This window comes from Alligator sinensis, unplaced genomic scaffold, assembly GCF_000455745.1.
Source record: "Alligator sinensis unplaced genomic scaffold, ASM45574v1 scaffold1487_1, whole genome shotgun sequence".
NCBI classification, from domain to species: Eukaryota; Metazoa; Chordata; order Crocodylia; family Alligatoridae; genus Alligator; species Alligator sinensis.
In genome coordinates, this window is record NW_005842913.1 from 186,585 (window position 1) to 214,282 (window position 27,698).

A 27,698-nucleotide genomic window follows, 5' to 3' on the forward strand; every position below is an offset into this window, starting at 1 on the left:
TGCAAAAATGACCACTCCAGAGGGAAAAAAAAGAAAAATTCAACTGGAATAACTAGGTTTAAATCACTATCAGGAAAGTTTATCCTGGGTGTGAATGTCTGTACAACTTGTTTTATTAAGAGAAGCCACAGCACAGTTCACAAATACTCCAGGATGCTTTGCTCTTACCCCCCTTGTTAATGCTAATTAACTAAGTCCTAATTAGCACACAGTAAAATTGAAAAGGAAGTGTGCAGCCTATTCTTGCCAAGCTAAGCCTACTGGTAGGCTCTACCCGGCATTCAATAATAATTAATTAGTAATAAATACACACAATGAGAAGGGGTAATTAAAAAATATTGGACAACAACAAAACAATAACAAGTAAACAACAAACAAGTTCCAGTAGTACCAAGAGGAATATAAACCCCAATACAATATAAAATGCAAACAACAGTACCAATACTCAGCGTAGGTGGTGCTAAATAGCAATGAAGGCTGTCTTACCAGCAGACTCACTCACTCTGTGAACAGCACCATTCATATGCCCTTACTGCCACTCAATGCTGCATACACACAACAAAATGATTTGGCTCCCCCACCTCTCAACCCTGACAACACAAATGACAAAGAGGGGATTGATCACCCCAGTCCTCACCCACTGTAACACACAAACGCACTAAGAAGAGATATTGGCTGCCCCAGCCCTCACCCACTCTTGCACACAAATGCGAGGTATTGGCAGTACTCTCACTTGTTGCCAGTCACCTCCAGCCACACAACGCACATGTCTGCAGCTCAGGAACACAATCTCTCAGGGACCAATCTCAATCTCTCCTCAGAACAGCCCCCTTTATAACATCCACACAGACACCTATCAACCACTCACTCAGCCAATCATGTATTCATGCACCTGGCACTCTCACCCCTTGCATAGGACATACTCATGTGCACACGGCACCTGGCTCTGTAGGCAGCATTTACTTCAGGATTTTTCCTACTAAACCATGGCTTCAACTGTGTATGTTCGCAACTCAAAAAAAAAGGTCACAGCACAACAGAGTTCAGAAGTTCACTACCAATCAGTCCAGGGACACTGCAACTCCCAATAACACCTTCACCCTTCCAGGAGACTGAGGGTGGAGACAGAAGTGCAGCTCCCAGCTGTAGTTTGGAACATTTTCTGCAAAGTTTTTTGAGTTACAATGTTACCCCAAAGCAAACAGAAGTTCACTGTTGGTTCCTGTGGGGAAAGGGCATCTAGCAAACAGGTTCCCACAGCAATGGCCAAGGCTCCTACCAGTGTTCGCTGTTTTCAAATGAGAGTAGGGGAATTTCAGAACTGGAGGGGGGAAAGGCAGCAGAGGGAGCTCATTCTTGAGGCTCCCCAGCTGGTGCTAAAGGGCAGGGTGGGTGAATTGGAGCCCTCCCACCTTGATCAGGGATTCTAATATACCCGCCCCACCCCTGAAGGGGCTGAAAACCCCCAAACTGAACTCCCTCCACTCCCTTTCCCCCTTCCCATTCTGAAAACAGTGGTAGGCTGGGAGCTCTGCAGATATGTTACAGAAGACGCTACATTTTGAAACATCTTCACCTGATACTTCATGCAATGAGGGGTTGGAATTGGCCATTTTTAAAGCTGTTTGCAGCCATGCAATTATGTTTGATCACAGCTACAAAACTGCTTTCTGTTGCCAGATCAGGCAAAAGTTGTCACTTCTACTGCACTCAGTGTGTCACTTGAGCTGGATTCTACTACTCCAGCTGAGCAGGGAGTAGAACGCCCTCTACACAAGCCCATATTATGCTAGAGAGAGAGACAGGCTGACTCTAAGCAGTCTAGGCCAAACTATCAGGGCTGCCCGGTATACTGCTGCCATCTGTCATCAGGCAGGTTGAGGGAGCCCACAGAGTACATGGAGATATGTGAACAGGTGCCCCTGGGTGTGCAATATCAGCACTGCAAAGTCTCTGCTGTTCAGGAGCCCAGCGTTTGAATGTCTGTTCAGGAATCTCCGGTAAGTTTTTATACCAGGAGAAGAAGCCCAGGAGAATTCTCTTAGGTTATCTGAACATGTTTACACAGCCTGAGACTCTACAACTGATGTTGGTTTCTGGGTTCTGTCTCAGCTTTGTTACATCTGGCCATCAGAATAAATTCCAAATATATGAGGGATACACTTTTGTCAGCCTAGATTTTCAGGGTACCCCTTTGATTGCAGCTAGCACTTTTCCAGAGCACCTGAAAAGGGGTGAAAAGGTGTATGGACATGGACTTGGACTTGAATTCACGTAGCCAACTTCAATAATGGTCTGCAAAGTATGCAAAATCCTCACTCCATGGGACTCACTGCTGCTTAAAAAGACAAAAATAGATCCATTTTGTAGATTTATAGATTGTTAGGGGCTGGAAGGGACCTTGCAAGATCATCAGGTCCCCCCCCCCTGCACTAGGCAGGAAAGACAACTGGTGCCAGGTGACCCCAGTGAGGTAAGCATCCAGTCTCCTCTTGAAGATTTCCAGGGTAGCCGATTGCCCCACCTCTGGAGGGAGTTTATTCCACAGTCTTGACACCCTAAGCATGAAAAAGTTTTCCTAGTGTTAAGCCTGAAATGGTCTTCCAGGAGTTTGTGGCCATTACTCCTGGATTTCTCAAATGGTGCCATGGTGAACAGTTGTTCACTGAGCCCTTGATGTATTCCTCTGATATAGCACTAAGTTGCTACCAAATCACCTCTCAGCTTTCTCTTTTTTAGACTGAAGAGACCCAAGTCCCTCAGCCTTTCCACATATGGCTTGCCTTGCAAGTCTCTGATCATACTGGTGGCTCTTCTCTGGACTCTCTGAAGCTTTTCCACATCCTTGTTGAAGTGTGGTGCTGAAAACTGGATGCAGTACTACAGTTGCAGTCTCACTAATGCTGAGTAAATCAGAAGAATCACTTTCTTGGTTTTGCTTGAGATGCATTGTTTGATGCATGCCAGAGTATCCTTTGCCCTGCTGGCTGCAGCATCATACTGATGGCTCATGTTCATACTATGGTGTATTATTACCCCTACGTCCCTTTCAGTTGTGATGCTAGTCAGTTTGGCACCACTGAGCCTGTAAGTATGTTGGGAATTGTTCATCCCCAGATGGAGCACTTTACACTTTTCAATGTTGAACTTCACCTGGTTCCGATCTGCCCAACTTGCCAGCCTGTCCAGGTCCACCTGTATCTGCAGCCTGTTTTCAAGTGTGACCACACTCCCCCAAAGCTTGGTTATTTGCAAACTTGGCCAGTGAGCTCTTCACCCCCACATCCAAATCATTGATAAAAATGTTGAAAAGCACTAGACCAGGCACAGACCCCTGAGGGACTCCACTGGCCACTTCTTGCCAGGATGACAAGGATCCATTCATGAGAACTCTCTGGATCCTACCTCACAGCCAGCTTCCTAGCCACCTAACTGTTGAGCAGTTAAGCCAACAATCCTCCAATTTTCTCGTGATATTGTCATGGTATACTAGATCAAAGGCCTTTTGGAAGTCTAGGTATACAATGTCGACCTCCTCTCTCTTATCCAGGTGGTGAGTTACCTGGTGGTAGAAGGTAGATTTTCCATTTTTCCTGATGTTTTCTCACCTGAGTTGTTGTTTTTTGGGTTTTTCAGGGGAGGGGGGGATTGAGTCAGAAGCTGATTTTTCATATCTTCCACCTACACAGAAAAATACATTTGCATATGGTATTTATGCCACTTGTGTGTGACATATGTTCCTGTGTCTAACTCTCAGAGAGGGAAGGATCAGGCAGTGGGTAGGAGGATGAACAGCAGGCCAAATCCATTTATTTTTGAGTGGAAAAAAGTTATAACACTCCAAAAGGGCTTTGTTATTTTTTTGCTGAAGAAAGGGAGCCCAGGGATAGATGACAAGAAGTCTCTTCTATAAGGAGAAAAGAGCAAGGCCAACATGAACAATCTTTCTTCTACCCAATCTCCTTCAAAAGATGCCTGTAAACTTTAGATAAATCCTGACCCCATTCAACTCAAGGGAAAGTTTGCCATTGAGGTATAAGGGACCAGGTCTTTTGTCACACTTGTATATTATTAGCAAGCAAATCAATACAGGCACACAGGAAGGGCAGTGACAATGCTCCTAGAGATATGTTTAAAAAGGGATCCAAATTTCTGGTGTATAGTCCAGAGAATTCAACAGAATCTTGCTTTATAAGAACCAATTTTGATTTTTAATATTTCATATAGATTTTTAAATAGATTTTATTTATTGCAATGCTAGGAAATTAAAAAAAACCCCAGAACATTACTTTTCTCGAGTTTCCAGGTAACCAAAGACAGAATTAAGAAATCAGGAAAATAAATAGAAAAAAAAAATGCTGCAGAGAAAAAATGCTGCAGAAAAAAAGAATAAGCAGCCTACATTTTTATCCACTGATAATTAGAATCAGAAAATGATTATTTGTATGAGAAGTAACATTTTCAAATAAATGCAGCATTTGATAACATTGTTAAAAACATTTGCTACGTGTATAGGGTATCAACAGTGAATTTAGGCATGGCACTGAAAAAGCTTTAAGAAATATTGCTATAGTTGAAACTATCCTCTTACTGTGAATTCTTTCATAATATTCTAATCAGGCTTTTACAAAAAAAATGAATGTTCAAAATCATTATAGACACATTTTGTTTACCAAAATCCCAGGTTTCAATAAGAAAGTATCTTTCAGTGTAAAGGAACAAAATGTCTTGATAATGTTTTCAACAGAAATGTTAGATAACATTTTAATTAAAACTCCATTAAAATACCATAAACATGGGCCCATTTTGAGTCCCGTGAATGGAAAACAGGATGTATTTTGCTAAAATATTTTTTCTGTTTTTCATCTGTTACTGACTTCCACGCTAGAGCTTCATAATAGCAAGAATAGGTCCAGAAGGGGAAGTGATGAAATTGAGGCCAAGGTAGACAGGACAGAGGTTTCAAGCATAGAGAGAAACTTGGAAGCTCTTCTGCAATCTTTACTCTGTCAGAACTCCCTACTGGGCAACTGGGAATTATGCCTGAGCAATGACTGCAGGGTTTGGTTCTAGGTACAGAGCACAGGAGCACATAGGAAACAGAGAAATCTACAGACCATTGTAGAGAAAATTGCCACAATGAAGGGGAAAACAAAAAACAAAATAAAACCCAGTACTATGATGGGGGAGGGGGGAATAAAGCAAACATCCTTAGTGTTTTTAGACCAGCATTGAAATGTGCTCAGTGAACACATTAGTGGAGGGCAGAAAGGTACATGTTACAAATCAGTTGAACTGAAAAATCTTTCCACATCCTACAGCAAATCATCAGCTATGCAGAAGGGAGGCAGAGGAGGAGAAGCAATCAAGATCCTGGTATATATCAATGATAAGAACATCCATTGAGTGGCTTGACATCCATTATTTTTTTCCTAGTCACATGCACTGCTAGTGTCAGGGGAGGCCGTGTGACTGGCAAGGCACATAGGTGAACTGTCTGTCACCTGACACAACCTAATATTTCAGAGACATTGGAAAGGGCAACAACACACAGCAGGGACCATCCTGTAAGTCCATATAGAATAAATGTATTTCTGCTCAGCTGCCCACTTGGCTGCATTCACTTTAGTATGTTTTGTGTTGCTGATCAAAGGAATTGCCTCTCTGCCACTTATGTCAAGGTACTGACATTCATAAAAAAAGAAAAGAACAAACCTATTATGTAGACTCTGCCTGAGAGGAGCTAAGGGCAAATCACTGAACTTCAGCTGGAATCCAGGGTGATCAGCCCTCCCCCCAGCTGCCAGATCAGGACAATGAAAAGGGGCATACAATAATGAAGGACAAGCTGATGCAGACACACCAAGTGATGCTAATGACAAGCAAAGATACCTGGGTGTGGTTAACCAAAGAGGACACAGAGCAGATTTGGTGCATCTGGCCCATAGATGAAGGTGTGAGTTCTAGCTTCCTGGGACTAGGGGTGGGAGTCACATGCTTCAAAGCCTCTCTTGATCAGCTTGTTTCTTTCTTTTCTCCCTCTTCACAATTGCCGAGAATCTCTGCTTCCCTCACGCCTTTCCATCAGGCTAGAAGCTCCATTTCTCTTTGTCACAGGCATGGTGGTGGATGTCCTCGTGGAAGGGGATTGGAGTCCTGTCCTTTTTCTTTTCCTTTTCCCTTCCCTTCCCCACCTCCTCTCTGTTTTGCTTTTTCTTATGGAAGTTAAGACATTCAGAGCATCAACATCATAACATTTCGTGGCAGTGGAGTGAACTGTGCCATCAATGGAAGGTGCTAATGACTGTATTGACTGTTTTTGTTGGGGGGGTTTTAACCTACAGAGAATTATAGCTCAGACTGAAGTTGCTAGATCTGCACACCATATGGCCAAGGGGCTGCAAGCGTTCCCCATTTTACCCTTTCAGTTTTCTAATTCTAACCCAAATTAATAAGGTTCTGCCCACTGACACCTGTGATATTCCCTGAAATTTCAGAATAATTTGCATGAGGCATTCATGCAGACGGACAGAAAAATGCCACAAAGGACATAAAACCAGCCCATTAGTTAAGTGCATATTATATTATAGGTAATTAGAAACAAATTCTGTAGAGCTATATTGAACAGAATTCCCACTGAGGTCCATGGGGATCCTCTAAGGGGAGAACTGTGCTGCTGTTATGACAGCATGAATGAAAAGAAACAGAAGAAAAAGATTCATGCAAGTCCTCTCCACTCCTTACAAATCAAAACTGCCAAGTTTGACACAACTCTAATCTGGATTTATCCAAACCTTTCAAGTTAGGAAGCAGCATGGGGAATGTCACAGGGATGGGTTCTTCTCACACACCATTTACAGCGTTACAATGACATGCTTCCATACTGTGAGGAGTAGATTTCTTTTTTTGCCCAGAGAATTTCAAAACTCTCATCTCTGGTAAAAAGGCAAGAAGTGCAGGAACATACAAAAATATAAAGATAGCTGATAGTGACCTAAGATCTTCTGGGCAAATTCAGATGAGATCCACATGTGTGTTCAACCCAGCAGTTTTGATTATGCAGTGCACATTCTTTTCTATTGTTATTTGAAACTACTAATTAATGGACATCTAAGGTGTGTTGTTTATCTATGTGGAGTGCACACCCTTGGCTCCATGAACAAATCCGTAGGGTGCAGCTAAAGTCAAGCATGTACTTAAAGTTCTTGGCTGAATCAGGGTCTTAGCATGGCTGCCAGTTCTGTGATCTTTGGGTATCCTATTTTCAATTGTTTTCAGGAGGTTATAATTGATTAATTGGCAGCTCTATAGCGACTGCTTCATATTAGGAGCATTCAACTTAAAATCCTAGTGGATGAAGGATTTAAACATACAGATAACATGAATCTAAATACACTGGCTTTCTTTTCCTTTCTGCTGGGATGAATCTATTGCATTAGAAGCCATCAGAGAATGGAGGTAATATGTGCATTTATACATTTAATTAGCTGGAGCTCACTTTTCTTGGAAGCTATTTATGATTTCCAGGTTGTTAATACTGTAGGCATTTTTGAGAGATCAAATTTAATATCAGACTCCATGGGGCAGATTCTTCCCCATCTTCCACTATGTGCAACTTAATTGGCTTTTAGGGGGTGCATCTACACGTTCATTAATGCACCGTTGCTACTACACATTATGTTTAACACCTCTAATATGAGGTACTAACTAGATGCGCCATAGCAAAAGGTGCATCTAAACATTTAGAAAATGTTTCTCATTTTCTAAAAATATGCTAAGCCATACTAACAAGTGGGGGTACAATAGTATTGCCATGCTTGCCATTAAAAATTCAACAACAAATTATTGGGAGTTGTTATCTACAGTTACTTCATAACCTAATTATAAGAAAACTTTTAGTATTACTGCCTGGTCAGTGCTGGCAAAAGGTTAAATGTAATGGTTATATTTATAACTTGCCCAGTTCAACCATGGATTGCTGCCTTTTATTTCACTGACTTCTTCCTCTTCCCTTCTGTGAAGTAATCAGTCTGCACAGAGGGGCTTTTCTTTTTACAGTTGTGTTTTGTCACACTGTGTGACAACCTCCACACAGAGGTCACCAAAGGCTAGGTTTGAAAAGACTCTCTCAGCTTCGGCTCTTAAACTAAGAAGACAATTGTTTTTCCCTGTGAATCCATGAACTTGGCCACATTCACATGTTTGGATGAGCAAATTGATTAAATAAGGAAAGTTTTCCTGAACCAAAGCATGTCTATTCAAAAGTAAGAAAAACACTGCAGATGGTGCTACCTGAACAATATTGCTTCACTGTTCTCTTGCATTCTCTGATGTCCCAAACAGAAACCATACAAAATATAGCACAGATTAATTATTATGAAGAGGAAAAGCTGGTAGAGAGAGCAGATTATATTGCTTAAGTATTTTATTCTTAAGAATATTTTTTGAACCATATAGATTTCAACAGAATGGAAAAAAGTGTACCTGGCACATCACAGCATGATGGTAAGTGTTACTCTCCTTTAACTGTTCCACTAATTTTGGAGTGGGAGGATAACTTAGAAACCATGATTTATACTAATGCAATTACATCACTGTCTCCTCTGGTTTAGAATTCATTCAGTGTTTTGTCTCTCCAGCTGTACCAGGTTGGATATGTGCCAGTATCACTCTCATATTTGCATATGTGCCAGTATCACTTCTCCATTTGCAGGAGAGCATTTCAAATGAGTGGGAGGTATGCTAGGTGGGGCCAGGACAATATCTTCCTTTCTATTCATGAGCTTGCCAACAGAAGCATATGTAGACTATACTTGTTCCAAAAGTCTTTTGAGCATATGGAATGCCAGTTTACAATCAGCTTGAACCTCCTGCTCGAGGCAATGTGCTGGCAAGGGTCCCAACCCCCTTGCCCCCTCTTGTAATGGAGTCAAAATATTTCTGGCATCATGATTTGTAATCACAGTGACCACACATCATATGCAATACCAGGAACATATTTTATTTCTGTGATTCATTGTTTAGGGAGTTACCTCCAAACAAGCAGCCTGCAAAGTACAGCATGGGTGAACTGCAACTATCCTTTACATTATGAACAATGCAGACAACACTAACTCTTGACTTTCCTGGCATTGGTGAATCCATGAAACAGATGTGGGCATGAACCAGCTTCAAACAGGTGTTGAAACTTCAATGAAATCTATTTCAAACCCTTTAATAAATTAAACTAAACAGTTCTCAATGACACTTGGCTTGAAAAAGGACAAGACACAGTTGGCAGATTGGTACAGTCCCCAATCTGTCTGTAACTGACATCCAACGTTTAATCAAGAGTCTGTATATTACATGTGCTGATGCAACCTTGAAATTCCTCAGTTTGCCTTAGGATAGTGTATAATCATGAGCCAAAACTTTAGCTCTAAATCTACTGGTACTTGGGACAGAGGAATCCAAACTTGGACCCGAATGCCAGCTGCTATTTCTGTTACTGGTGGAACAAAGCCCCTGGTTTGCACAACTCACAATATTCCAAGCCTTGGTTTGATTCTCTGCGTATTGTGACAATACACAGATGCCTTTGCATTTTCACTGATTTACATCCATGCAGAATCAGCAGTCACACACTCCTCTTTCTTGCAGGTCTCAAACCAAGCAAACTGTTTTTCTTAAGAGTCCAGCAAAACAAATGAATTTCTTGAAGGTATCAAGATCATGTCAACTGCACTTCATAATCTTATCAGTGAATTTCCTTACAGTCCAGTTCTCTGACTGGATTTCACTTGCTACATCTGTCATTGGCTTTCTGTAATATTCCATTTTTATCCTGCAGAAGACATTTTGACCCCTTAAAAAAGCATTGTCAAATCTTCCCTACTCACGAGTTATTGTAAAACTGGATGAAAAATGCTGAAAGAATATCTTTTGCTTCCCCTGAACTCAGAGATGCATCTATTATGCCTCCCTGGGAGGCCACGGTTGTTCTTTGTTGTTGTTTTCCGCTCTTCTAGCTTCTTTGTATTTTCAAGTCTCTCCTACACCATCCTTTATTTCCCCTCTAATGGCATTTCAGTTCTGACTAGGCCAGGTTTCCACCCCGCTGCCTGTGAATGACACCTGTGTAGCAGATGGTGCAAATGGAGTAGTGTATATTTTCTGGATCAATGTAAGAAAACTAAACTGTCAGACTGCTGAGTGCTTTGGCCTTGTGCCTTATGGCATTAGAGGCTGATTAGGGAGAGTGACACTGCCTGACAATCGTTTAGATTGAAATAACCTGGACTTTTGTGTGGAGACTCTGGAGCATGGCTTTTTCTTTAACATCTTGACTCAGTTTTGTTTCATTATTACCCTCTGACACAGACTTTTTACTGCTACTTTTCTCCCTTAATTAAATGGAAAGGCTGAGGTTTTAACTGTCCAGGTTTATCTCCTGTTAGCTTCTCCTTTTTCCTGCAGCAATGAACCTTTAGAGGTTCATAAATAAATGTTTTGCACTTACAAAGTTGTGTCCCCGAAAGGTTTGTGAAGCCCTTGCCAAATATTAAAGAACTAATACACAAGACACTGACTGCACAATAGCCTCGCGTGGTGTGAAGCATGATGCGATGCTATTGCGTAGTAGTAATCAGCTACTGTGCCATCAGCATCACTAAAAAGCCATTACTGCGCAGTCATTTAGTACTTGTGCATGCGCAGTAACAACTGCTCAGTCAGCATCTCATGTAGACACAGCCAGTGAGTACAGACCCATGAGCCAGGGACTGAAGCAACAGCTTACCCCTGAGAAGACCAGGGTTTGAGTCCCTTCTTTGCAACCTTCTTCATATGCCAGATTACCAACATTATTTAGGTGCTTCATATTCCATTGCCAAATGCCCTTGTGAACTTGGACTTTATTATCTCATCATCCCAGTAATTTGGGAAAAGCTCTGTCTTCCAGGAAGATTATGTGGATAAATCCATTTAAAATTGGGGTTAGCCTGACATAACAGCAGCAGTTTTGTGCAGACCAGGCTTCCTGCAGTTGGCGTAGAACCATCTCACTATTAAGTAAAATGGGATTTATTAGATGTCTCTACATATAACAATATCAAAAAGGTTTTTGATGTTTTTCTCTCTTCGGTAGATCTTGGTCCTGCTGTACTTTTACATAAGGAGTAAGTCTCGCATAGTCAGCACAAATGAATTATTTTAGAATCATCAGAAAGGAGAACCAGAAGGTTTGCGTGAAGGCACAGGGTGTCTCTTCTCTGTAATATGCTTCAATCAGTTCAGTCTTGCTGAAAAGCAACAGCCCATATGGATGGACAACAGCCTTTAATGGTACGGTATAGGGAAAGCAAAAGAGATAGGAGTTCCATACATAGTTACAAGACTGATTTGTGGTGTGAATAGTTGCAGAAAAAAAGAGGGGCAGTCAGGGAGAGTCATTTCTAACTCAGGTCTGATGGAATAATTTGCAGAGTCTGAGGGATCTGGATATTTTTTTATGATATTTTCCTTTTTCATTATAATTGCCATTTCTGAGAACAGGCTTTGCTTGCTGCACTCCAGGCTCCTATCATTGTGAGACTTCCACGAACTAAAGAAAATGAGCAGAAAATTGAAATGCCAAGGCTGTGTGGGTAGCTTGTTTTTGTTGTTGATGATGATGATGAGGTAGTTTCTTTGAAATATTTTATTTTGCTATATTGCAACAAGATTTGTTCCCTATGTGTCCAAATGGAACTGTAAAAACTCAACAAATTAGGTTATTTATTTTTCTCCTTTTACTTGCTGTATTTTGTGTTAAGGATGTTGCATGGGAGGTACGATCAATACAGCTTGTGATGAGGTAGTAAAAGGCACATTTAAAAGCTGTCCTTATTATTGGATTTTGTGCACTGTGTCCATGGACAACACAGGTGGCATGCAACTGCTATATTAGTTAAGTACTTCTGTATTTCTACCTGGATAGTTTGTTATGTATACAGTACAGGGTTCCTCTGAGCAGAGTCTCCTAATTTTATAATAAAGATTGTTATGCTCTGCTCTATTAGTCACCTAATCTCTTTATGTGATCCTAAACAGTACAGTATGTTTCCAGTACACTTTTGTTAAGATCTGGAGTTCTGTGAAACACCCTCACTGTATTCCTGGTCATGGATGCATACACAATCAATCTCCGATTCCTACAATTAATATGATTCACACACTGATTGACTGCTTCTCTACAGGAAGAAAATGAATATTGTTTTGGGCAGTTTTATTTACATGATGAGCTACTGGACACTGCACAGATACATTCCAGTAGTTTCTGCCTCAGCTCACAAACAGAAATTCCTCTGGTTTAAAAAAAAAAAACAACAAAAAAACCTAACGTAGTTTCTCTGAAGGTTAAATGATTTGTTAGTTTCTCTGGTTAAAGCAGGGTCAAGGAGTTTGATAAAAAGGAAGATCCAAAAAGCTGAGTATGTGGTGCAAATTAGGAATCAACAGCTGAATCGCTGTATCAGCGTTTTCTATTTCGCATTTAATACATCTTGAATGACTGTTTGAATGATGGAAATGACAAACATCACTGTGAAAGAGCCCAACACATTGCAATTTGCTTTTATTTAAAAAAAAAAAAAAAAAAAAAAGGCACCCTGCAGGGCCACAGCCCCCCTGTGCAGGCCCATAACTTACCTTCTGCAGCAGCAGTGAGAGTGGGGTGCTCTGAGGCCACTGCTGCCAGCTCCCAGCTTTCAGGGATTGTGTCCTGAGCCCAGCCGGGTCCTGCTAGCCCTGGGATTGCTCTGCCAACCGACTGGGCCGGTCTCATGACAGCAGGACCCGGCACAGAGCATGGGGACCGTGTGCCGAGCCCAGATGGGTCCTGCCAGCCCTGGGGCTGCTTGTGCTGCCCGGCCGGGCCGGTCGCGCGATGCGCAGTCCCCATGCACTGCGTCCCACTTCTGTCCCAATGTGCCTGCAGGGAGGTGGCGTGCAGCGGGACCTGGCCCAGCCCCATACAGCTCGCTAGTCTGGCTTTGCACCAAAGCTGGTGACACGGCTCTGGGAGGCCTGGCTCCTGTGCGTACCTCCCGGAGTTGTGCGAACCGCTTCAGTGCAAAGCCAGATTAGTGAGCTGCACCGGTCTGGGCTGGGTCCCTCCACACACTGCCAGCTTCACCCCAACACCTTCCTGACATCTGCCTGCCACCCCTCACACACTAACACCCCTCCACCCCCATAAGCCCCCCCACCTCCATTACCCAATTCACCTTGGACAGTGCCAGGGGCAGCAGGAGCACCAAAGAGATGCTCTGGCCAAAACCAGAGCCTCTCTTCTAGAGGGCTGACTCCTGTGTTTCCTCCAGGCACAGTCTGGGACTGTGCCTTGCTCCGCTGCTCTCCAGAGCGTTGGGGGTTTTTTGACCCCTGGATATTAGCATGGGGAACATTTTTTCATTCCCGCACATGTCTCTTGACCCATCTCGAAGGGGTTTGAGATGGGGCAAGAGGTACGTGCATGCTCATTTGGACGCACCCCTAGAGTGTACCTTTTTACAGTCTCATGTTGTCTTTTATTACTGAAATTGGCTAGAAGAGCAGCATTTACTGCTCTGAACATTATATTACAGACAATGACTTGGGATTAATATTTTTAAAGCTTTGCAAGAAAAAAGTTATGATTTATTAATAAAACAAAACACTTACACACATCTCTGCCTAGTGCCAAAGTATATCTTAAATATATGTCTTCCCTCTTATTTTTCAATAACCTTGACTGAATTTTTTTGTGACTTCATAAAACAGGCATACGTAATACATAGATATAGATATAGATATAAATGAAGTGAAGAATGGAAAGCAAAACACATGGGCTGGCTGGCTGATTACAATGCCTTTCACTGTCAGGTTAACACAGCTGATGGTCGCTGTATCACTCCTTGTCATTTTAGTGCTCTGCCACAGAGTGAAATTGATAAATAGCAGCATGGGGATAAGTTGTGATGCAAAGTTGACAAGAAGCAGGTTGAAGATTGCCAACAGGATGCAATTAAGACGAATCTCTCCCAACTCTATGTTGCAGCTAATCCACATGGAAAACACTGGTGTCATCAGGACTTGTGGAGCTGCAGAGCAAAGTGTAGGGGCCACTTTCTCAACTGGCACAAATCAACATAGGTCCATTGATTTCAACCCTCACACTGATTTATGCAACAGAAGTACAAGTTAGACATCTTTATCCCCTACCATGAAATCATAGGCACTAGCTGAAATCCATTCTGGTTTGGTTTATACAGTTTTTATGGCTTGGCCCTGGGCCAGCATTTGATTCTGAAAGGAGACAACAGCAGGGAAAGGCAAGAGGTTTTCCTTTTTTTGTGTTAATTCCTCACCAGTTTCTCTTACTTCCAACCAAAAACTTCATCTTGACCACAATACCCTTATTTTTCTACTGAGAGTGTTTGCTCCACCTGAAGAGATGTGTAGGAGGTTGCCAAGAGAGGAGCAACCAGGTGGGAGCCATTCCATTTAATTCAGGCAGTGACTGCTACCAAAGACAGTGCTGGATTGTCATTGTGCAGTCAAATAGTGAGCAGGATGCAAAAACCAGGGGTGAGGGATAAGATTTAGCATACATCTACTAATTCAGCTGTCTCCAACCTTTTTCAGTAGAAGATCACCATTGGCATTTAAAAGCAACCCAAGACCTACCACGTACTGCCACGCCCCCTCCCCCCCCAGCAAGTAAGTCTGTGGGGAGAGAAGGGAGAGGGGGCAGATTGAGACAGAAGGAGAAAAAATTATTTGGGGATGCACCTCCCCAGCAGATAAGTTCCATCTGGCCGGGGCCCCACTCAACTTACCCCTGCTCCTGACTCTGCAGCACTGTCCCTCACTGCAGGGGCCTCAATCTAGCCCCCAAGCCTTCCTTCCCCCATGGACTGACTTGCTGGGCTGGGCTGCATGCATGCAGGCACTCAGACCCTGACCCTAGACTCTGACTCAAAGAGGATCCAAGATCTAATGCAAGAGGTTGCGAGATCTACTGATGGCTTGAGATCCACTGGTTGGTGACCACTGTACTAACTGCTGATGTCAGCCAGATGACCTACACAATAATGGAAGTACTGAAGCCAAGATGCAAGGAAATTGGACAAAGACAGGGTTACCATATTTCCAGTGTCAAAAAAGAGGACACTTGTGGGCAGGAAGGGCGAAGGCGTATATGATGGGGGGGTGGGTAGTGATATGTCCATGTCCTACCTTGCCTCTCACTCCCAAGGCCCTGCACCCCAGTGCTGCTGGTGCCCCACACTCCTGGCCTACAGCCCCCTGCCCCTCCCCCCCAGCCCTGCTGGTGCCCCCTGACATCCAGTTACCTTGCCTGCTGCTCCCAGTCCCAAGCAGCTGGCCCAGGAAAGCAGAGACAAAGCAAAAACCCCGACATTTGCTTACATTTTAAAACCCCACCCAGACGGGAGGACAGGGGTCCAAAAAAAAAGCACATGTCTGGGAAAACCCAGACGTATGGTAACCCTAACAAAAAGGACTTTAAAACTCATGTTAAAACACATGGGTGCCCTTTCTTTGAATGGCAAAAAATCCTCAGTGTAGCCCAGCATTATTTATATTCATAATATATTTTATTCTTACTTCTCACACGTCAAAAATCCAAACAGTGAAAATTACTCAAACTGTTCCTGTTCCATTAAACAGGAGCCCAGGGAGTTTTATCTTAAGACACTAACTACTTTCTCCTATGGAAATTAGGGATGGCGAGGGATAGTCCTACAGCAACAGACTACATCACATGATCTATAATAGCACAGAGAAAGGAGGAATCTGAGAAGATTAGTAACTTCCTGCGTGCTTCTAATAGGTCTTAAGTTTGTCAAACTGATTACAAAATTAAAAAAGCCAATTACAAGCTTAAAAAGCCAATGCTGGGTCCATGGGAACTAAAAGCCTCTCCAAGCCTCAAGCCCTCTGTATTTCAGAAGACCCATAATTGCAGGATATAAGAGCATAACTGAGGTATACAACCTTCCTTACAGATATTAGCATTGTGATACTTAACACCAGGGAATAATTTGTGGTGTGTGGAATGACTGGATCAAAAAGCACTAGGAAGAAGTAGACCAGATACCTTTGAACAGGATTAGGTAGGAAGCAAAACAACTAGGATTCAAGTCACAGGCCAGTGACCTTCCTTAATCACAAGGACAGAACCAAATGGCAGGAAAAGAACTGTTCATGAAACAGATACTTAGCCAAAATGTTAAAAATTGTACATGTATATCACATACTATATATAGTAAATCATTATGTAAAATCAGCACAGGTGGCAAACAATTCCACAGTTGGGCTTATGCATAGATAGCCTGTGAGAAGGAGGATACTCCACTGAAGATATATACAGATGAATAGCCACTATGACATACTTTGACTCCTAAGAGACTTTGGTTTTACAGATGAGATCTGCAAGTGTCCTGGAGCAAGGGCACCCGCACTTTCACGTTCTCCTGGCTTAGATATGCAGTAATGTATACAAGGTCTGCGTGGCCCATGTGAATAGAAATGCATGCAAGAAACCCACTGTGTCTACACACACACCCACAGTTGTGTGTGCATTTACAATCAACACAAATCAAAGTCCTTAAGCACTGCTGTATTTGCACGCATTTTAAAACGTGGCTCTCAGCCTTGTAAGACTGTACACAAGTGCATTGCAGGTCTTTGCCATTGTTCTCTCTCTTGTATTTCTGTGTTTTTCATTATAAAACAAATAAACTATCCAAAGGAAAAAAAATGCAATTTTCTTTTAGTCCATGTTGTTTGACAGGAGCTTACAACTAACATTGCTTTTTCTACCAAGTTTTTTTCTCCCCTTTGAGAAATATCTCCCCTTTTATTTTCCTGTGCATTTTCAATTAAACCAAAATCAGCTGGGCTCCTTTTTACTTTTTGTTTTGGCTATTTCCTCATTTATGCATCGCCATTGCTAAGGCTGTTAGACCAGCTCTGGGAATGGAATTTCTTCGCTTTGTAAATCTGTTATGTGAATTTAGTCTTTGTGAATGATGCCAGACTGATGTTGCTGAAATCCTCTATGTACAGAAACCACAAAACAAATAAAGCACAAGTAGCAACAATCCAATCTCTCCCACACTGCCCTGCCAATGCACCTCAACCCTGCCTTAAAATGTTAATTTTCAATGGTCCAGTGAATTCTTTACTTGTTTGCTAAGAATGCCAGTGAGTATGTCATTTGCAATAGAGAAAATTGTCCACAGGAAGAGTGACTGAGACCACCAAAACTTCTCACTTAGATCACTAAGCAACAATCAGATGGTAACTACTTTTAATCACTACTGATCTTGGCAGGAGTGTAACAGGCATCTTTTCCAAATCCCATAACCAATCCACTTCTCTAGCAAATTCAGAATTTTTTGGTCCCCTATTCAGGATATACAGGGCAAAATTACACTTTTTAGACTTAGCATTTACAGGATTTTTTAAAATACCAGCAATAAAAACACTTAGCAGAACAATGCTTAAAAACCCAACAGCTATTCAGAACATGGAAAACTTTCCAGAAGCGTTCATAACCATTCCTGCATGTCACGCCTAGCCCGTGTAGTAGCACCACCTGAGGACAAGACAGCTTCTTGACTGAAAGTAGAGAAAAATAAAGGAGGGACTAAGCCAACTTACCAGCTACAAACAGAAGAAACACACAGGACAGAAGTCAGCTAGCTACCTGATGACTCCTTTAGGGGTGGGGCTGCTTGTCTCTAGCAAATTTAAAGGGTCACCGACCACAAGAGTTTGAAGGGCAAGAGATGCTATAACCAGCAAGCTAGTCTGAAGTACACGCTGTCCTTTTGGCTAAAACTATGCAGTGTGGGACCAGAGCATACACCTAATACAGAACCTAAGGTTGTAGCACAGTTGTGAAAGTATTAACCTCATAGACGAGACAGTCTTGAGTTCTAGTCCCTTCCCAGAAACTGTAGTTTATTTTATCTAATGATTGCTTAACATACAATATTACCACCACAGCTTTCTTCTCCTGCATCTGATTTTAAAATTAAGTGGTTACAGATCCATTTGAATCCAATACATCTTGTCAGAACGTATTAGGCATGCTCTGAGACTGGTGACTAGATTGGGACCCCCCCAAGAAATGAGGAGAGACTAGGCAGTTAGCTGTTCAGACTGGAGAATTGTGTACATTTGCATCTGTGTACACACAAGTAGTGAGAAAACTTCATTTTGAACCAGGGAAGCACCCTGGAAGTTTGTGTGTCAAATGAACAAGATTTTTTGGATAAGTTTGGACTTGAGGCACCTTATTTCCCCTTCGGTCCCACTTCAGAAATCTATGTCCTTCATCAGATGTTGCCTAAGGTACCTGCTTGATAATTACCAGCTCTAAAATGGTGGTAAGGGGGCACCATAAAACAGAATATGGTTCAGGACAACACACTGCGTCATTTTTCTGTTAAGATGAACGTTGTGGGGACTCTGGAACAATATCAATCAAACAACTGTTTGGGCTTGGTCTGTTTCCACAGTTCTTACAGTTTGGGATTTGGAGTTTAAAATGCTGGGGACAGGATCAGGAGAAGGGTCCATAAGGGGCAAAACTGTTAAGATGCCCCACTATTGTTCAAGTTTCATTGCAGATGTTGACAGAAGACTCCCCTCAATCAATACAGGTCTGAATAGGTGCTTGATTGACTGGAGGAATCAAAGCCAGCTGGATGTGATCCTGGCTGCCTTGTGTACTGTTGGCTGTGGAAACCACTACAGCTTGACCAAGCTAACCCAGAAGGCCACCAAAGTTTGGGTCAGACAGCTGACCTCTGTTCCCCCTAAAAGACTGCTACAGCTGCATTTTAAAGAAAAATATGTGAACTGGAATTGGAGTAGTGCAGTGGTAAGTTGGTGTAGCTTCAACTTTATCAGTTCAATCAGGAATGGCCAAGGATGAAATAAGAAGCAAACATGGCTTTCTTATGGGGGATCCAAAAAAATCACTTTTAAAATGAAAAACAAGTATAATTTTAAAACAAAAGGGCCAAACCATTCATTTAGGAACGTTGAAACACAATGTTTTACGATTTTCAAATGACTGCCCTCCCCTGATTTTTACAGCCAAATTATTTTTCAAATTCAGTCAATTTGAGAAATAGTTGGTTACCCAATACCTCATTTTTTAGTGAATTTAGTAAGCATTGAACAATGTTGCCCAGCTCTAGGTATACGAAACTGAGAAAGCAGTTCTAGCTCAAGAAGAGTGATGAAACGGCAAATGCAGCAAGTGCGTGCTGTGAGTGAAAAAGAAGGAGACAGATATATAAAAAACTAAATGTTAACCAATATGACACAGTGGTCCCCCATGGCATCAAGAAACAAGAACAAAGAGAAAAACAAAAGCTGTGTGCAAACAGAAGGGAGGTAGCTTTTGCTTCAGGAGATATCTAGTAAAATAGCTTACACTGAAAACAATATTGTAAAAGGAGAAGTTGGTAGGAAGACTGCATAATGCAAAGAATGCATTAAAGACTCAGCTAATCGTTTACAAACCTCATGTACATCACCTTTGACTGTGCTATGGTGCACCTCCAGGCGAACATGGCCTGCCCACTCCATTTCTGTCCACGTGAGCCAAATGCTTGAGAAGTGTAGAGTTGCCCTTACAGTGGCACTGACACACACTAGTAAGCAGACCTGAAACTTAAAATCTGCAAACAGAGCTAGGCCTGACCTGGGTACAGATCAAACAGTGACGACAGTACATTTTTCTAGCATTTGGCACATGGAAACAGGAATGAGGAAACAGACTGTTTTCATGGCAGTATTCTCTAGCAGTCAGAGATGGTATAGAGAACTAAAGCCTGAATCCTACTCCATATAGGTGTGGTGCAATGGACTTGGATACTCATGTGAACAGAACCAGGCTGCATGAGTTGCACTCAAAGCAATCAGTTACAGAGTCTGGCACTGTTCATAATGAATAAAGGTATCAGTAGCTTACTACCTTGACTTTTAGCTGCCAAAGATTGAGTTGGGTTTTCTCTCACTTGCAATAGATATGGCAACACTGCTATCATTGAATGAACCAAATTCAGTGATTCAGTGGTTAAATATTCAATTCAATACTTGGACCCTACTCAAGCTGCTAGAGTATTCAGTACACAAAGAGAAATAATGCAAGGGCATCTTATTTCACAGTATTTTGTCATATCGTTTTCTCCTCCAAGATGGAGTGCGGAAGTACAGATACGAGCAAAAATAGTTTATTCTGCTAAAGATTCTTAGGACTCGTTATTCATTAAAGTTCTCACCGCAAGACCTAGGGATTATCTGTGTGTCCTTGGCCAGAAATCTACCTTCTCAGTGCTTTTACAACAGTACATTTGGTTTGTTCAGATGTCAGATACCTGAGGTCAAGTGTACTGTTTGTTACCAGTAAAGATATTCTTAATCTGTTAATGCCTTAATAGTAGTTTCTAAAAAACAACTGAGAATGGGCTTCAGTGTCAGGCACTCAGAAAGAGAATAAGAAATAGTTCCTGTCCCAAGCAGTTTAAAATCTAAACAGATAAGGAATACAAAGGGTAAGGAAAAGAGGTATAACTCCTAAGCAGGGGGAGCAAAGGGATGGTGGCAACCAAAAGGTTAATTCCAAGTTTCTTTTTTACTTGTTTCATAATTTGTTTTGTTGTTTAAATCTGTTCACTGGAGTTAAATTAGGAGGCAATTAGCTAAAAGGAGAGAGGGAACAGAAGGCTTGATGCCAACAGGCAGTCAGCACAAGGAAGAGCATGTTAAGAGTGATGACTGAAGAAAGCACACTGATGTGGTCATCAGCATCCACTGCTCCTTGCTTAACTGATTTATGCAGCTGATATGCCAGCATTGATCTCTGGCTCACTCCCTGCTGTTGCATTTCAGGCCGCATGGCCTAGGGTAGAGGATTGTGTTCCTTGCAAAGTTGGATGTCTAGGCATACTCTAATCAGGCCCCATTTTACTGCCTTTCTGGTGCTACTCCAGCTGACCTCAGTCTCAATGGAGGAAGTACAAATTTGCTTATGAAAATATCAGTCAACCCATATATGCTGCTCTCCTGATTTCTTTGTGCCACATTGCAGAATGTCACAGCCAAGGTCCATTTATATTTTCAGCTGTACAAAGAAATCCTTCTATTTTACACTCAGACCTGATCGAAAGCATAGAAAGCCTCTCATTTACTTCAGTGGGCTTTGAATCAGGTTAATGAACTGGAATTTCTATGCATAATTATGCATATGTGAAAAAAAGCTAACTGATTTGCATGTGTGATTAACTTAGTAGCTCATTCAAATAGAGTGTCATGGTCAACTCCCCCTCCTCCTTTTGGATCTCAAACTCTTGCTTGTTTTGTCTGTTACAATATACTGTTATAGTATATTCTATATTATCTCTTTTATTATCATGTGTTTTATCTTATACAAAAATACATTGGTGAATGCCTCCCTGGATTTTGTTTTAATTAGTTTGGCTCCCAGCTTAGTTTGTGTATTCTATACAAGTCTGTCTTGTGATTGTAAATCACGGGTTCCTCAAAAATAAAAATGGAAACAAATATTTGGCTTTGAAAGTCAATGACAAAGTTAATAGATTAATAGATTGCAAGAAACAAAACTCCCGGCCAATGTAGAGTACAAAATCACATACCCTAAGTTGTTTTAAAAGAAGATTCATGGGGGAGGAGGGGGGCTGTATGAAAACATAGCGAGAGCAAGGGAACAAGGGACAGTGATGAAATGAAGATGCAGAGGAAGAATCAATAACAAAGACAGAAGAGATGGTAGGGATTAGAGAACAGAGAATTTTAAAGGTAGAGAAAGAACAGAGAAAACTAGCAGGAAGAGGGGAGAGATGGTAATATTATGGGGGAACAGAAAGAAAAGCAATAAAGAGATTAAATTGAAATATGTTGATTTAAAGTTGACTTCAGTCTCTTCCATGAAATGGTCAATATCAATTCAACACTAAATTTGTTTGGCTCCAAAACTGAGGAACCCTTGGAATTAAACTAGTTAGGGTTGTTGGTACAAACAGGGCCTCAGTGAAATAGTCTTGTGACACTGGGGGGTGGGGGGAAATCATTGGGGCTGGTTGGGCCCTTTAAACCCTTTTTTATTATACAGGTTTGGCTCTATTGATGTCTCTGGTGTTGTTCTTGGTTTCTACGGTTGTAACTGAAAGGAAATCCTACCATCTGGCTTTGATTGGCCCCGTGCTTGTATGCCACAGTGTGTGTTATTACAGAATTTCACATGCCTGAACTGAGAGCAGTAGTAGCAGCCCTGGCTCTATGTTCTGTGGCACTAGTGTGCCAATGATTTCCAAAGGACACTAGGAGACTAAGCAAAGCTAACTGCACTTTATCATGCATCAGCAAATGCATGACAAACAGAACCAAGGAGGTGATACTTCCCCTCTATCGGGCACTGGTCAGACCGCAGTTGGAGTACTGCGTGCAGCTTTGGGCGCCGCACTTCAAGAGGGATGCGGATAACCTGGAGAGGGTCCAGAGAAGGGCCACTCATATGGTTAAGAGCTTGCAGGCCAAGTCCTATGAGGAGAGACTAGGGTACCTGGACCTCTTCAGCCTCCGCAAGAGAAGGTTGAGAGGCGACCTTGTGGCTGCCTATAAGTTCATCACGGGGGCACAGAAGGGAATTGGTGAGGCTCTATTCACCAAGGCGCCCCCGGGGGTTACAAGAAATAATGGCCACAAGCTAGCAGCGAGCAGATTTAGACTGGACATTAGGAAGAATTTCTTCACAGTTCGAGTGGCCAAGGTCCGGAACGGGCTCCCAAGGGAGGTGGTGCTCTCCTCTACCCTGGGGTCTTCAAGAGGAGGTTAGATGGGCATCTGGCTGGGGTCATCTGAACCCAGCACACTTTCCTGCCTATGCAGGGGGTCGGACTCAATGATCTATTGAGGTCCCTTCCGACCCTAACATCTATGAATCTACAAAAAATGACAACAGATTATAGGATAGAGCGTTAGAGAAAGCATCTGCATGGAGTGAGAGTTGACAGTGATATGTGAATGTGTTGTCTGCTTGGAGAGGGGCAAACCCCAGCAACATTTATCAAATGCTTTGCAAATGAGCTCCAGTGGTGTGAAGCCTCAAAATATTTGTAAAGTAGTATCCCTCCATTGGCTGAGGTGAGAAGTAGATCTGCATACGTGCCCTGCCCTTCGGCATATAGACAGAGCCAGCCTTAGGAGTAGGTGACTGCCCAGGGCACTGTGGTCAGGGGGATGCCATACATACACACATACATACACATGCAGCAGCACCCAGTCTATGCTGCATAGGATCCAAAAGCCCATGAATTAATTTTACACTCTTGGGTGTGTGGACAAAAGTGCATCAGTAAAATTTGTTCAAGACAATGCTCTTTATCTTCACGATAGGCTGTGATTTAATAAGGTTTTTTTCTTTATTTTATGAATATTGAATATAACCTCTTTGCAAATCTCTCATGTGCACTGTGTAGGTTACTGCAACCTCAGTCAGTTTAAGCAATTTATGCACCCTCATTGTTCAATCATTTTAATAGCTTTTAAATTGAATATAAACACTTTATCCATCAATAAGAGAAGGCCCTTTCTCTGCATGGCATATTGGTACATACATTATGGTTATGATCCCCCTTTCTGAAACATTATGACTGAAAGAAGTGACAGAGGAATTGGTAACTGGGATCATTGGTTAACAACAGCACAGTATTGCAGTAAAGGTAATGGATATTCAAGCTATATTTTAATATAAGTGCCCATATTGGAGCAATACATAAAGATACAGCTTTAGCGTGTCCGTTTTGTTCTTTTTACCTATGTGCTAATAAAAATAAAAACCTTTACATAAAGAAACAGTTATCTGCAGAGATTTTTCACTTAGCAAAGGGGTGAAATCAGACTTGTTGTGAAATTTGGTCAGTGTAAGCAAAAGTGCTACTTGTCCATCCAAATATGCTATGACAAGAAAATCAGTGATGTTTTACTCATTAAAGAATGTGTTAGCTGGGAGCTTACTGATGAGTAGAACTTTGCAAGCCGGAGTGAAACTATCACACTAATTCAAGGGAAAGTTGCCTTTGATGCAATCCTTAAAAAGTGCCTGGGAGAATTACAGGAGTAGAGTCATTTTTATATAAGCCAAGGAAGAATTTATTCTTGAAAAAAAGTGTGTACTCTTCCATGCGTTTACCACTAGATATTTCTGAACTATTAAAAATTATAGCTGTCCATCCATTTTAATTTCCTTCCTTAATTTGGCTACCTGTAGATTAAGAAATTTCTAACCTTTCCTTAAATAGAGCAGAATCATCAGCTTCTGAAATAATTAGGCACCGTAGCATAACTTGAGGTGTGCAAGAGGAACCAGCTAGAGGGGCCAACATCGGAGGGGAACCAGAATAATTCTCCTCCCCATGCTGTCCATGCCCCAGTAGCAAAAGCAGCCCCACAGCATTGCTCTTGCAGGAGGAGCTGGGCACATGGACACCCTGCTGATGCTGTAAACAACAGCTGGGGCTGTCGGGCATGCTGCAGCGGTGGTGGCAGCAGCTGCTGGGGTAAGACTCCTGCTTCTGCTCCTGCTCCTCCCCTCCTCAAACCCCACACAACTCAGGCATTCTCCCCACCTGCTTATTATGCCTCTGATTAAGCTGAATTTTCCGTAAATGTCAACGGTACATTTTTTTCTTTAGTTGTGAATAGTGAATAAATACAAATATTTCCTGCCTGGATATTTCCATGCCAAACTGGGTTTAAGTGTTGGGTGAATGTTTTGGGGGAAAAAACAGTTCTAATATTCATTTAATATATTGAAGTGGTTTGTGCTGCATCCATTTCCCTTCTGCAGTAACTTTTCATTGGGTTTTAGAGAACGAAGATATTTTCAAAGAACAGTGCCACCGGGTACACGTACAACGCTGCCCCTGGCAGACAACAGAAGCCAGGCAGTTCTGCTACAAGAATGGGGACTAGTTTGTATTTTGGTAGGCCTATGAAAAAAGCACAGTCCTAACCATGACAAAGTGCCTTACTCCATTCAGGATCCCTCAGTAGTAATATATTAGAAGGCAGACTCATGATTTCTCTCCTTATGTAAAATTAACTCTTCTCCCAGGCAAAGGCCCAGTGAAAAGCATTTTCCTCTTTAAGTACCCTAACTATGGCTTAAGTTGGAAACAAGGAGACTTTGGGCCTTCTGCTAGATCTCTGTACAGTGGGGACTTTCAGCTGAAAGGGAATCTCATATTAATATTCACACCAGAAGCTTATTTCTAAGAATTATGCACCTTCAACCAGAAAAGAGAAGTTGCATCATGTGACCACAACACCCTTTCGGTACCACTTGGACTTGGATTAGAAATATCAAATACTTACTGCTCTCAAGAACTATCCAGAGGAATTGTGTATTGAATAATACTGAGTGATAAATACATATGAGCAAATTGTACAGCATTTACAGTGAAGAAAGGTCATCTTACTAACATTATTTATTCTTTAATCACTAGTCATGTTTTGCAGTACTTTTGATAGCCTGTCTTTCTTGCCTTGTAACATTGAGTGTTTCTAGATTGAATAGTCATACATCAATTTGGTCAAAACAGTTGCAGACAGAAAGACAGACGTGCACGCATCCCTATACAAATAATTTCCTATTCAGATCAATACTGGATCACTCATCAGCTCTGAATATTAAGCTACACTCTGGACATGGTTTTGTAATTCCATGTGGTGAGACTTCTCATATGATTCAACAGAAGTACACAGAACATCACGGGTATTGATTAATGCTGTATGATTGAGGGCAGAAATTAAACCGGGGGTAGGAGTCCCCATTTAAAATGTTTACTGCTAAGTACTAATCTATCACTTTAAAATGCTTCATTGTAAATCTGAACAAAACACGGGCAACTAAAATCAGTGAAGGAGAAAGTCATTTAGCTGATACATTTGTCAGACAACTTTAGGTCATTACATTCATCCAATCTTATTTAAGGTACTCTGGGTTCTAATAAAATCTGATAGAGGCCCCAATTTAGTAAAATGCTTAAGCACATACTTAGAATTAAGTAAATTATATGCTTTTGAGCCATTGCTACTGGGGATCAATTATTAAGCAGCCTGATTTTCAGATGGTTGATGCCAAGAACTTTGTAAATCAGGCCTTTTTCTATGGTGTCTCAACTGGAGTGCTGAGGTCACCAATAACTCCTTGCTTTTTAAAAGAAATTGGCCATAGGCTCTAGCGACTGGCTATTGACGCAGCTTTGATGAACATGGCTCACAAAGAACAGTACAGGATGTATCATTAGCATCATGCCAATCTTTCTGACCTAGGTTGCTATTTCAGAACCTGACTATGAAGTTAAAGATTGGCAGAATCCTCCATTTTGTTCCATCTGACTCTTGACAAAACTTTGTGGCCAAATTCAATGTGTTGATTTCCAGTTCCTCCTATTTCATTTCATGATTTAAATTCAGTCAAAGAAAAGATGAAACCAACTTGTAACATTCAGGTGCAAGTCCAACGTTTTCCAAAGTTCAGGGACATGCAGAACTGCAATACTGATAGAGGCTCTTTTCATACAAAACCAAACAATATTCTGAAACTTGGACAGTAATAGCAATTTTCATTGCAAATTCTGATGGTTTTGCTATGAGCTCAGGGAGTTTCATCAGTTTTAACATAACCTGCTTATTTTGGGTGAACTCATCCAAACCTAGAGATGTCAAAAAGAAGCAGCAAGAGGTCCAAATGGACTTTCATTGAACTTTAGTGGATTTGGGGGTCTGTTTGACTGTTTTGTAGAGCTCTATGAAGAGCCTATTATGCTAGATGGAATTATTAGCTTTTTTCTTTTTGTGATTTCTTCCTTTTTTTCCAGTGGAATCTTGGCTAAAATGTGTCCTCACTGTCCTGAGCAAGGAGCTGGGGAATGGGAAGAGAAGGGACTGATGAAGTTAGCATTACATCCAGCTGCTTTTAATTGCCGGCCAGAATGACTAGGTGCCTGATGATGACTTCCTGGAGACATGGGTCATTCTCAGACAGCACTGAAGCACATTCTCAGGATGGGGAAGCTTTTGATCCCACCTACAATCCCTGCATGACACAGTGCCCTGTCATACCTCTGGGCTCCCAGGTAGCATCATGCTGCATGGGCGCTCCAGGCTCACCCAGCACCGCAAACAGCGCTGTGCTGCCCAACCCCTGAGACCCCTGCTGCAAGGGAGAGCGGTGGTCAGGTGGGAGTCTGGGGGCCTCATACTAACCACTTGTGGGCCACATGCAGGCCATGGGCCACCAGGTAGACAGTCCTGGTCTAAACTCACAAGAATAAAAAGCCAGCACTGTTGGAGACAGCATCTTACGGAGTTTTGTTTGAGGCCCGGAGGCAGTCAGTGGAGCAGAGTTGTGAATTAAACACAGGCCTCAGCACCTTACCTGCTATTCTAGTCATTCTCTCTGGATCCTTACAGAAGAACTGAATTTCCTTATACACAGATAAACAAAGTAAAAGTAATTTTTGCTGCTTTTGCTAATGTGACTTTTCAGATCCAGAGGAGGGATATAACCTGTGAGACACATTATTACCCAGCAGTGTGTTAACAAAGTCAAGTCAGTACTTCTATTC

At 41.9% G+C, this 27,698-nt stretch overlaps 1 long non-coding RNA gene across 2 annotated transcripts; it reads left to right on the plus strand.

The window, feature by feature from the left end:
- Nucleotides 1–7,364: 7,364 nt before the first annotated feature.
- Nucleotides 7,365–27,024, plus strand: LOC102368564. 2 transcript variants are annotated; one of them, XR_001358965.1, is made up of 3 exons: nt 7,365–7,458; nt 8,458–8,505; nt 26,949–27,024. It is a non-coding gene; the product is annotated as an uncharacterized LOC102368564 (long non-coding RNA). The 2 variants fall into 2 exon arrangements; XR_325202.1 differs by lacking the exon at nt 26,949–27,024 and adding an exon at nt 9,025–9,154.
- Nucleotides 27,025–27,698: the final 674 nt, after the last annotated feature.